Below are 11,859 nucleotides of genomic sequence, written 5' to 3' on the forward strand. Positions count from 1 at the left end.
CTTGCGTGGCTTTAAGGAAAAATTCGAGAAAATGGGGTTTGGGAAAGCCTATTTCAGGACAGGGACAAGACAATCCGAAGCCCAGGCATTGAAAACCCGCAGCCAAACAAGGCTGTGAGGATTCCTTTTATTATTAATTATTTTTATTATTATTATTGAAGTTCAGAAAATTGTGAATTAATAAAAACTCATAATATACTAAATTAAAGAGGAAGGTTAATTTATGGTCCTTGCTCCAAAGTCGGCTTCCATTCACGACTAGCTCCACGTAACTGAAAAAATTAGTAAATATGGAGTGAGTATAAACTCAATAAGTAGTCCACTAGGCTCTTCATTGTGACTTTAAACTTGGATGTTAACTTTTATTGAGTTTTAAGGGACTTGGCACGTAGAGTTTATCTTGTTATATGTTACTTACTGATCCTGAAAACCTTTTCGTAGAATAATCTTTAGTTCTCTCTCGTGAACACATGAATAGTGCTATTGTGATCGTGTCATCCTGTTAATAAATTCTGATGTATAACGACAGATAAAATAAATAAATAAATAAAATAAGTTCACAATTTAATTAATCAATTAATTAAAAAAAAAAGAAAAAAAAGAAAACTTTATTAACCAACCATTCTCAAAGTCTAAGCAATTCTTGCCAAACAAAAGAATAATAATAATAAATAAAGAAATAGATAATAATAAATAAATAAATAAACCTTGAAGTTTACTCAAATTGAGCGAGAGAAAAAAAAAATTGTCCTCTAGACTTACCTCAAAGATTAGAAATTTATTAAATATTTAATAAAATTGAGTAACTTAATGTTTAAATAATTTTGTAAATTTAAAGTTGAAATTGATGTCATGAGCTCACATAGGTTTTGTTGAGATCTTACAGTTGAAGTTAGATAATTGAATGATGTATGATGTAAAGGGAATGAACTCTTCATCCATAGCAAAAGAATAGAATTGTGGTTCGTTTTTATTTTATTAAGAATTAAAACAAAATAATAAATAGGAGAGCAAGAACTCTCCTTTGTAGAAACCTTAGGCAAGACTTTTTGAAGTATTTCAACATTCTTTATATCCACAAAATCTTCCTTATTATGACTCGAACCAGGCTAGGACTTGGTTCAAGTTTCTTAAAATAAAATCCAAAAGGATTGGAGAAAGTTAAGGCTTGTGGTAGCCTCTCGAAGAAAATCACAAAGGTATTAGAGAAGGAGAGGCTAGGGTTGTAGGAGTCTTAAAATAAATAAAATCCAAAGGGAGGGGAGAAAGTTAAGGCTTGTGATAGACTCTTGAAATCTCTAAAGTATTGGAGGGCTTGAGGGCTTGTGGGCTTGTGGGAGTCTCTTACCATAAAATCCAAAGGTAGTGGAGAAAGTTAAGGCTTGTGGTAGCCTTTGGAAAGAAAATCCCAACGGTACTGGAGAAGGAGAGTTTCGAGAGAATCATCTGTATAGGTAGTTGTGGTAGCCTCTTGAAAGAAAATCAATCCCAAAGGTATTGGAGAGGGAGAGTTTCAAGAGAATCATCTGTACAGGTAGTTTCATTCTTCTAGTCACTTGTAGATACATGTATAGATACATGTATAAGGACATGTTTGAATAGATACAGGTAGGTTCTTTAGTTCATAATTAATTAGGTGCATGTCTTTTGGATAATGAATGGTATTTTGGATAGTGAATGGTATTGGGGAATGTCCCAAATTACCTCTCTACATATGTATGTTGGCATTTGGAAGAGGTAGAAAATCAATTAAGCAATCCTTCGTAGTTATACAAAGTTATTTTCTCTCAAAGAATTCTACCAAATTTCTCTGTTATCACTAACAACTGGTATCAGAGCGATCTTGCAGCAAGAATGACAACAGAAAGACAAGTTGATAACTATGTTCAGCCTGCCATCCCGAAATTTGATGGTCACTATGATCATTGGGCGATGTTGATGGAAATTTTTCTCAGATCAAAGGAGTTCTTTGATATGGTGGAGACGGGTTATGTAGAGCCAAATGAAGGCAAGGTACTCTAGCTGTTCAACAACAACGGTTGGCAGCATCGAAGTTGAAGGACCTGAGGTCAAGAACTACTTATTCCAGTCCATTGATCGGATTATCTTGGAAACGATGTTTCAGAAGAAGACATCCAAGAAAATTTGGGATTCAATGAGGAGGAAGTATCTATTAGGATAGCACAACAACGCACACATTCTATCTAAATAAACATAAAGAACATGATAAAGAAAATGCAAGGAGAATATTGGCTAAAAGATTTGTATTGATGACTCCAAGTATGTACCGTAAGAGAGAATACAGAGACTATAGAAAGTATGTACCGGAAGAAAGAATATAGAGAATATAGAAAGTATATTTTCAAACCTATATATATATATGGTTTAGCTTACTATATATAGCTTTACCATATATAATCATCTACTATATATACCTATCTATCATATATATAGCTTTTACCAAATATAACTTTTTACCATACATATAGATTTACTATTTATGACAATTTCGTCATTTACCAAATATAGTTTTACTATGTACATCCGTTGACTAAGCTATAAATAAGCAGTAGGCTCCATAACCTAACAGTATCGAGGCTTAACGAGAGTAAAGCATGTTAACTTCAAGCAGTTAGAATAGACTTTGAAATTCTCCAAATGCAAAAGAGAGAAACGGTGAATGATTATATTGACAAGGTTATGAGTCTTGCAAGTAAAATGAGGATGCATGGTAATTCAATCACGGATGTTGCGGTTGTAGAAAAGATTTTGCGATCTCTAACTCCAAAGTTCGATTACATTATATGTTCTATTGAAGAAGCAAACAATGTCGAAGAGATGCAAATAGATGAACTTCAAAGCTCCTTGCTCGTGCATGAGCAGAAGCTTAATCGCACGAGTGCAATAGAGGAGATGACAACCTTAAAGATATCCACACCAGGTGAAACTTCAAGCTCTAGAGGTAGAGGACAAAGAAGAGGCAGAGGTCGTGGAAGAAGCAGTAAAAAAAAAGTGGAGATGTTGGCAGGTCAGCAGATCTAGTCAGAGACGATTATGACAACAAAGGCAAGAGACATTTTGACAAGTCTCAGGTGGAATGCTACAGATGTGAACGCTTTCAAGAATGAATATTATATGAGGCTCCAAAACAAGAAAAGAAATCAATCCAACTTTATGGTGAAAAGAGAAGAAGAAACATTGTTAATGTCATCCCATGCTATGAAGGTTGCAGATCAAGGTGTGTGGGTCGTAGACTCTAGATGCAGCAACCATATGACAGGTTGTAAGGAATTCTTTTCAATTATGGATGAATATTTTCGTACTACTGTTTATCTTGACAACAATGCAACCGTCCAAGTGATGGGAAAAAAACAGTAGATATCAAGACTAGAAATGGCTTCGTAGAGTCGATTTCTGTGTTTTACATTCCTGATTTGAAGGTCAACTTGCTTAGTATCGGTCAATTGCAAGAAAAGGGGGATGTGATCACATTCCAAAATAATGAACGTGAGATTTATGACTCCAGAAGAAGATCGATTGCTAAGATGCAGATGACCACTAACCGCTTATATTCATTGACGTTAAATATCATTGCCAGAAATTTGATGGTGCAGAAGGAAGATACCAACTGGCTTTGGCATTTTAGGTATGGTCATCTATATTTTAAAGGGTTAAATTGTCTTCAAAGAAATGGTGACTGGGTTGCCAGACATCACTCCTCCAACATAAATTTGTGAGAGCTGCGCGGTAGCAAAGCATGAAAGAGATTCATTTCCTTCTAGAAAATCGAGAGGAGCTCAAACAATTTTGAAATTGGTGCATTCAAACATATGTGGTCCGATCTCTCCAGCATCAAGTGGTAACAAGAAATATTTCATGACTCTCATTGATGATTTAAGTAGAAAAACATGGACTCATTCCAAATTAGAAGCCTTTGATTGCTTCAAGAAATTTTGTGCTACTATGAAGACTAAAACTGAAAGAAGAGTGAAGGCTTTAAGAACTAACAGAAGTGGAGAGTTTTTCTCTAACGAGTTTACGAAATTTTGTGAGAAGCGCATAAGGAGGCAGTTGACAGCAGCATATACACCACAACAAAATGGTGTGGCTGAAAGGAAGAATAGAACCACTCTCAACATGGTTCGATGTTTGCTAAATAAAGAAGAAGTTTCGAAGGAATTCTGGCCAAAAGCTGTTGTGTGGTCTGTTCACATTCTCAACCGAAGCCCTACTTTCTCTGTTAAAGATATGACTCCACAAGAAGCATGGAGTGGAAAAAAGCCTGCATTAGACCACTTTAGAATCTTTAGGAAGATTCTAAATTGTACAAGCTCTATGATCCTTTAACAAAGAAGGTGGTGGTAAGCCGTGATGTAATCTTTGATGAAAAGAAGACTTGGACATGGGAAGNGATGTGATCACATTCCAAAATAATGAACGTGAGATTTATGACTCCAGAAGAAGATCGATTGCTAAGATGCAGATGACCACTAACCGCTTATATTCATTGACGTTAAATATCATTGCCAGAAATTTGATGGTGCAGAAGGAAGATACCAACTGGCTTTGGCATTTTAGGTATGGTCATCTATATTTTAAAGGGTTAAATTGTCTTCAAAGAAATGGTGACTGGGTTGCCAGACATCACTCCTCCAACATAAATTTGTGAGAGCTGCGCGGTAGCAAAGCATGAAAGAGATTCATTTCCTTCTAGAAAATCGAGAGGAGCTCAAACAATTTTGAAATTGGTGCATTCAAACATATGTGGTCCGATCTCTCCAGCATCAAGTGGTAACAAGAAATATTTCATGACTCTCATTGATGATTTAAGTAGAAAAACATGGACTCATTCCAAATTAGAAGCCTTTGATTGCTTCAAGAAATTTTGTGCTACTATGAAGACTAAAACTGAAAGAAGAGTGAAGGCTTTAAGAACTAACAGAAGTGGAGAGTTTTTCTCTAACGAGTTTACGAAATTTTGTGAGAAGCGCATAAGGAGGCAGTTGACAGCAGCATATACACCACAACAAAATGGTGTGGCTGAAAGGAAGAATAGAACCACTCTCAACATGGTTCGATGTTTGCTAAATAAAGAAGAAGTTTCGAAGGAATTCTGGCCAAAAGCTGTTGTGTGGTCTGTTCACATTCTCAACCGAAGCCCTACTTTCTCTGTTAAAGATATGACTCCACAAGAAGCATGGAGTGGAAAAAAGCCTGCATTAGACCACTTTAGAATCTTTAGGAAGATTCTAAATTGTACAAGCTCTATGATCCTTTAACAAAGAAGGTGGTGGTAAGCCGTGATGTAATCTTTGATGAAAAGAAGACTTGGACATGGGAAGAAATGATCACTGTGAATCAGTAGATTCCCGTAAATCTTGCAGAAGAACAAGCTGAAGCCCCTATCCAGCCTCACTATGAGAATGGAGAGAGCTCATCTCATGCTTAACAAGATCCAGTAGAAGAAGAAGATCATGATCACAATTAAAGAAATCCAAGAACAAGAAGGAGACCAGCTTGAATGATTGTTTATGAGATGGACTATGACTCAAGTGATAGTGCTTATTTTACCTTCTTTATGGATAGTGATCCATTGTCTATGAAGAAGCCGTAAAAGAGAAGAAATGGAGAGAAGCCATGGAGAATGAAATCAAATCCATAGAGAAGAATAAGACTTGGGAGCTCACTGATCTTCCTAAGGGTACAAAACAATGGGAGTAAAATGGGTTTTCAAAACCAAGTTAAATGAAAATGGTGAGGTGGATAAGTACAAGGCATGTTTAGTTGCAAAAGAATACAAGCAGAAGTATGGAGTTAATTATAAAGAGGTATTTGTACTAGTAGCACGTCAAGATACTATAAGGCTTATAATTTCAATTGCAGCAAAAAAATCATGGTCTATTTATCAACTTGATGTAAAATCGACCTTCTTACATGGAGAGCTTCAAGAAGAGGTATATGTGGAGCAACCAGAAGGTTTTGTTCAAAAAGGTAAAGAGGAAAAAGTGTACAAGTTGAAGAAAGCTCTGTACGGTTTGAAGCAAGTTTCGAGAGCATGGTACAGTCGCATTGATTCTCATTTTGAAAAGATGGATTCTCTAAACGCCCATATGAACATACGTTGTATGTGAAAACTGAAAAGGGAGGNAGTTGAAGAAAGCTCTGTACGGTTTGAAGCAAGTTTCGAGAGCATGGTACAGTCGCATTGATTCTCATTTTGAAAAGATGGATTCTCTAAACGCCCATATGAACATACGTTGTATGTGAAAACTGAAAAGGGAGGTAATATTCTCATTATTTGATTATATGTTGATGATTTAATATTTACTGGTAATAATGAAAAAAATGTTAGAACTTTTTAAGAAGAGCATGATGAAGGTATTTGAAATGACAGATCTTGGTTTGACGATATTTTCTTGGAGTAGAAGTTACTCAAACTGCTGCCGGTAACTTTATATGTCAGAAGAAATATGCTTAAGAGTTGCTTAAAAGATTTAAAATGGATGGGCGTACATTTGGAACTCCATCAGAATTGGGTTTGAAGTTACACAAGGATATTGAAGGGCAAGAGGTTGATAATAGGTACTCCAAGCAAATTGTGGGAAGTTTGATGTACTTAACTTGAACAAGACCAGTCATGTATGCGGTTAGTATGATAAGTCGCTACATGGAGTGCTCCAACAAAAAAACATCTCGGGGGTATTCTACAAAAAAAAGAAAAAAAAAAGATGATTTGAGGATGGTTGGCTTTACAGATAGCGACTATGCAGGTGATATAGATGATCGTAAAAGTACTTCGGAAGTATTTTCATAATGAGTTCAAGAGCTATTTACTGGTCTTCAAAGAAGCAACCTATTATAACACTCTCAGCTACAGAAGCAGAGTTTGTGGCAGCAACAACATGCTCGTGCCAAGCAATTTGGTTAAGAAAGTGTTGGGTTTTATGTCCTAAAACTCATAGTTTGTAAACAAAGATATATTCTATTTTCAATAAAGTTATTATTGTTGTTTATTCAGAAAAAATTGTTAATGAATAAAGTGAACTTTACGATCATTAATCTAAATCCAATAAACTAAGAACACTCTGGCTATAGTATGATTTCTTGAACTATATGTAGAGACATAAGAGTGGATCAAGTTCAAGTATATAGTCAAAATGATCTATAGTATAAGGATAAGGCTGAGTACCTTATTCTGGGGATACTATGGATGCGGCCCACTTTTGTATATGATATAAACAATGTGATCACTAAATTGTGCATGTGGAGACATGTGAGTGGGGGCGTCCTATGCAATGAGTATTGCATAAGATCGGACCATGAAGAAAACCACTCTCACTTTATAAAGTCGTTTACTGTTGAGACTGATTTTCTTTTCATTCGATAACCTAGGTAACTCGGTTTTAATCCTGAGCTAACCATGAACTCCTGTTTATTCGGAATTATCCTTAGATTTGCATGGGTGAGAGTGGCTCTAGTTCGCCGACTCAACAGGCCTCCCATTTCAGGGGTAAGACTGGGTGAATGGCTGGGGACGTGGGGTGCAAGACGGAATTCACTCCTACCCACTTTTAGGGATAGAAGAAAGGTAGTTCCCTTAAGCACTGACTCCAGGTCTTGAACAAGGGGCCCCACCCTCTCATTGGCCTGAGAGGGATTCGGTTTACTGGTTGGACCACAAACCAATTGTTTATTAGAGGATCAGTGAGACATAAGGAACAAGAAGTAACTTCAGGGGTAAAACGGTAAATTGACCCAGCTCTAGTTACGAACAACCTGTGAAGGATCGACTTACTAATCATGGTTATATCAGATGGACAGAAATATATCTATAGTGAGGGGAGTGCAACTACTAGGCTATAGTGGAGTGTCCTAGTAGTTAACGAATGTTGGTTAACCAGGTTAATGAGTTTAATCGGTTAATCTTGAATCGTTGGAGCCCATGATCTATAGGTCCATTAGGTCCCTCTGCTAGCTCATATCGGACTAAACCATAGAACAGTGTGACGAGTGAGTTCGAAGTGTTCGAATTCAAATTAGGGAATATGCGTTACATATATACGATATATTTAACCGCAATTTTATTTTATTTACGAATTAAACGAAAAGAGAGAATCTGAGATATTTAAATAAGATTTAAATATCTTAATCAATTATGTGTCGGAATTGACTGGGATTGGCATTTGAATTAATATTAAATATTAATTAAATAGTTTAATTAATTATTTAATGTTACTTTAATTTGAAATTCATTATTCAAATTAATTGTTGAATTAAAATGAAGAAAGTCAAAATGTTGACTTTCATCTAATTAAAATGAAGAAAGTCAAAATGTTGACTTTCATCTAATGGAAAAATCATGTTAGTGGAATTTTGAGGTGTCAAAATTTGGTTTAACCAAACTTGCATGTTTGCCAAATAAACCCCACAAGTTTGAGTGGAATTTTGAGTGTCAAAATTTGGTTAACTCAAACATGCATGCTTGCCACATAATCCCAAACATTTGAGTGGAATTTTAAGTGTCAAGATTTGGTGATCTCAAGTTTGCATGAACATGCAAACTTGACTCTTTAAATAGAGTGATCATGATACTTGGAAGGGATTCTTCATCTTGATGAAAAACCTCTCACAAGCACTCTCTTTCACGTATACAAAATCCCTCCCAAGTTTAGTCACTCACCGGATTCCACAATCCCGTTCTAAGGCCGGAGAATAGTGGAGAAGACACTAGTGGTGGTTCGAAATCGGTTCGTGAGGCAAAAGGAGTTTGAACTACAAAAGGTTAGTATTTAAACTCATTAAGTTTTAATACTTATGAACATGCTAGTCATTTACAATAATTGATGTTCTAAAAGTGCCTAAGATCCAAATTGCTTCCGCATGTGTTATATTAACACCATCAATTGGTATCAGAGCAAGTTTTAGGCACTTTATTTACATTAATTTGATCATGGTGGGTACCATTTCATGCATGAAATTTGTGGTTGCTAAAGTGGATGGTTTTGGTTTTGGCTTTTTTTTTATGCTTCCATTTGATACAATTATTGTAATAAGCCTAAGGTGTATGGGCTTTAATAAATGAAGAAAGGTCTGTAATTTTTATAAAGTCATTAGAGTCCACTTTAGGTTGTAATTGATCGAAAATGGAAGAGATAAGCAAGCTGAACCGAAGAGGATGGAAGAGGCGGTTCGGGTGTTTTTTCTGTCGTTGGGGACCGATTGAACGTTTTTAAGGGTTGGTTGGTCCAGTTCGTGATCGTCGGGAGCGGCTCAAGTTATTTTTAGTTATTAATGTAATAATTTAGTTAATTGCTTGCTTTAAAATGCCAAAACCAACCCACTTTAGTGTGTTTAATTAATTATGCATTATGAATGTATGTTTTAATTAAATAGAAAATGTATATGCATAAAGTATGTCATATAGATTTAAAATCCCACCATAGGCTAAGCATGTTTCATGCATTCCAAGTATGTTATAAGTGTTATAATGTATAGTATGCATGTCTTAGGGTTCCATGAGTGATAGATATAAATTGTTATATTATTGCATGGAATGGATGATTATATAAATTGTTATATAAAGCATGTTATAGGTTATTTTCAACGTCATAAAATGAGGTAGACGTTAAAATCTATAATAAAGATAAGTGCATGCTCACTAAGGGTTAAGAACCGAGCACGATCAATTTTAACAGTTAAAAGGGGTCGATGTCTTATAAAATTGCGGTTACGAGAAAGCTCACCTGGCACGATCTTGTCTAAGGCTGAAGGTACTTAAGTTGACGGTTTACGGAACACCTACTACCTGGAGATCGGACCAGTACTTGAGCTTAGTTAGCCCAGTTTTATGAGCATGCTTAAGTGATTTAAGATTTAGAAAAATCACCTAGACTTAAGTTATATTTAATTAGCCGGAATATACTTAAGTAATGAGTATACCCAACCATCTAAAATACTTAGTGGGAGGAAAAAGGTGTATAAGATACATCGTTTTCTCTTCACGCTCTCTGTAAAATTCACACAGTGAGATTCATGCTCGGCCTCGTGTCGCCCTGGGAGCGTCCTCCATTCGGAAGGTATTTGCATGAGTCAATAACAAGGTGAATTGAGAAAGTATTTATAGTAAGTGGGAGAAGGAAGTCAACACGTCCTATGGTCTCCACCACTAAGTTGCACCGTGAGATTCCCATGTTCCGCCTGCATGTTGCCCTAGAGCAACTACCCATTCGGAGGGTTGTAACATGGGAGTCGGAACAACGCAAACTCCAGAAATGGATAGGATTTCTTAGGTCCATTCCCAACTTTGGCTTTTTCATTCGATAGCGTTGTTGGGACCGATTTCTGAGGTCTGAAATTGGTGGGTCACACTTGCGAAGAATTACTAAGAGTTAGTATATTCTTGACCAAAATAGCGATAACTAAAACACTATAGGAACAAGAGTTATTCTGGAATTAGTGTTTAAGTCAAGAATGTCTTTGTAATACCCGAATTTTTAGATAAATAAATTAAAAAATAAAAATAACAACATAGGGGCAAAAGGGTCATTTTGCCCCTACTCTTATCTAAGGGGTCTAGTTGTTTGGGCTCCAAGAAGAAAGAGGGAGAAAAGAAAAGAAAAAGAGAGAGAATGGAGAAAGGAGAAGAAGGTAGGGTTTGGGAGAGAGGAAGAAGAGAGATGACAAATCGCCATAGGAGATCGGGTCAGAACTGACGCCAGAGAACCGAGTCCCCAATCTAAACCGTCAAATAGTTCGAGGCAAGGTGCTCTCACGAATCACACCTTCCTATTTCGACAAAACGTTCAAGAACTTCAGGTTAGTCCACGAGTATCTACATTGAGAAGTCATCAAGATTTTCGTGTGCTAGCAACGTTTTGTGTTGATCCTTGGACTCTTACCCTCAACAACGCTATCTGTTTAAGTTCTGGAGTGGAGGCGGCCAAGATCGACGTTCGAATCGGAGTTTAAAGATAACGTGATTTTCGGTAAGAACTTGTGTTTTTCTCCGAATTTGAACTCAAATAATAAAATCTATGATCATCAGAAAAATTTAAGGAAATTCTTTCGAAGGAGTAGAATATGAGATCTACAACTTTCGTGAAGAAACTTTGTTGATATGGATTACGGATTGAAAGATAAGAAAATCGGAAGAAAATGGATCGAAAACGCAAAACTCACGGTTTCTGGAAAATTTGGAAAAAATGCAAGAGAGAGAAGGCATCGCCGCCACGCGTCGCCGCCGTACGGAGGAGCGCGGTAGGACCGACGACCGACACGTGGCGACCGCGGGCTGGAGAAATGCATCAGGCATGCGCAACCGGGTCGGCCCGAGTCCGAACCGGCGCTCCGCACGCGAACCGTACCGCCCGAGACCGCTCCGACCTATCCAAACCGACCCGTCTCGACCTGCGACTGCACAGAAAGAAGCGCGTGGACACGCGCGCGTAGAAAGCCGCGCGTAAAACACCCTCCAGAGCGCGTGCAGGCGCGTGGGTGATCTTTTTCCCTCCGTTGACCTCCGTTTGCTTGTTTTGCGCCCCGATTTCAACTGTGATCCTATTTTTATGTGAATTAGGACCTATCAAGAAAATTCCAGAATTTTTGGAATCTTTTCCGGCAAATAATTCGAGCTTGGGAAGGCACGCGTCAACCAAGTAAGTAGCCATTTGGATTCTCACGAGCAGTACTTGTAGGAACCGCTAGGAACAAGCATGCATGCTACCACCTATGAAATTAGCTAGCCGGACTTAGCGTGTTATTATAGAAACTGCGAATATATGATGATTATGGAAAGCTAGATACAAAATGTGTATTAAATCTGTTTTGGTTGAGACTCTGATAATGTATGTATGCATGAGG

This window comes from Cucurbita pepo, chromosome LG04 (genome assembly GCF_002806865.2).
Source record: "Cucurbita pepo subsp. pepo cultivar mu-cu-16 chromosome LG04, ASM280686v2, whole genome shotgun sequence".
Taxonomy (NCBI): Eukaryota; Viridiplantae; Streptophyta; class Magnoliopsida; order Cucurbitales; family Cucurbitaceae; genus Cucurbita; species Cucurbita pepo.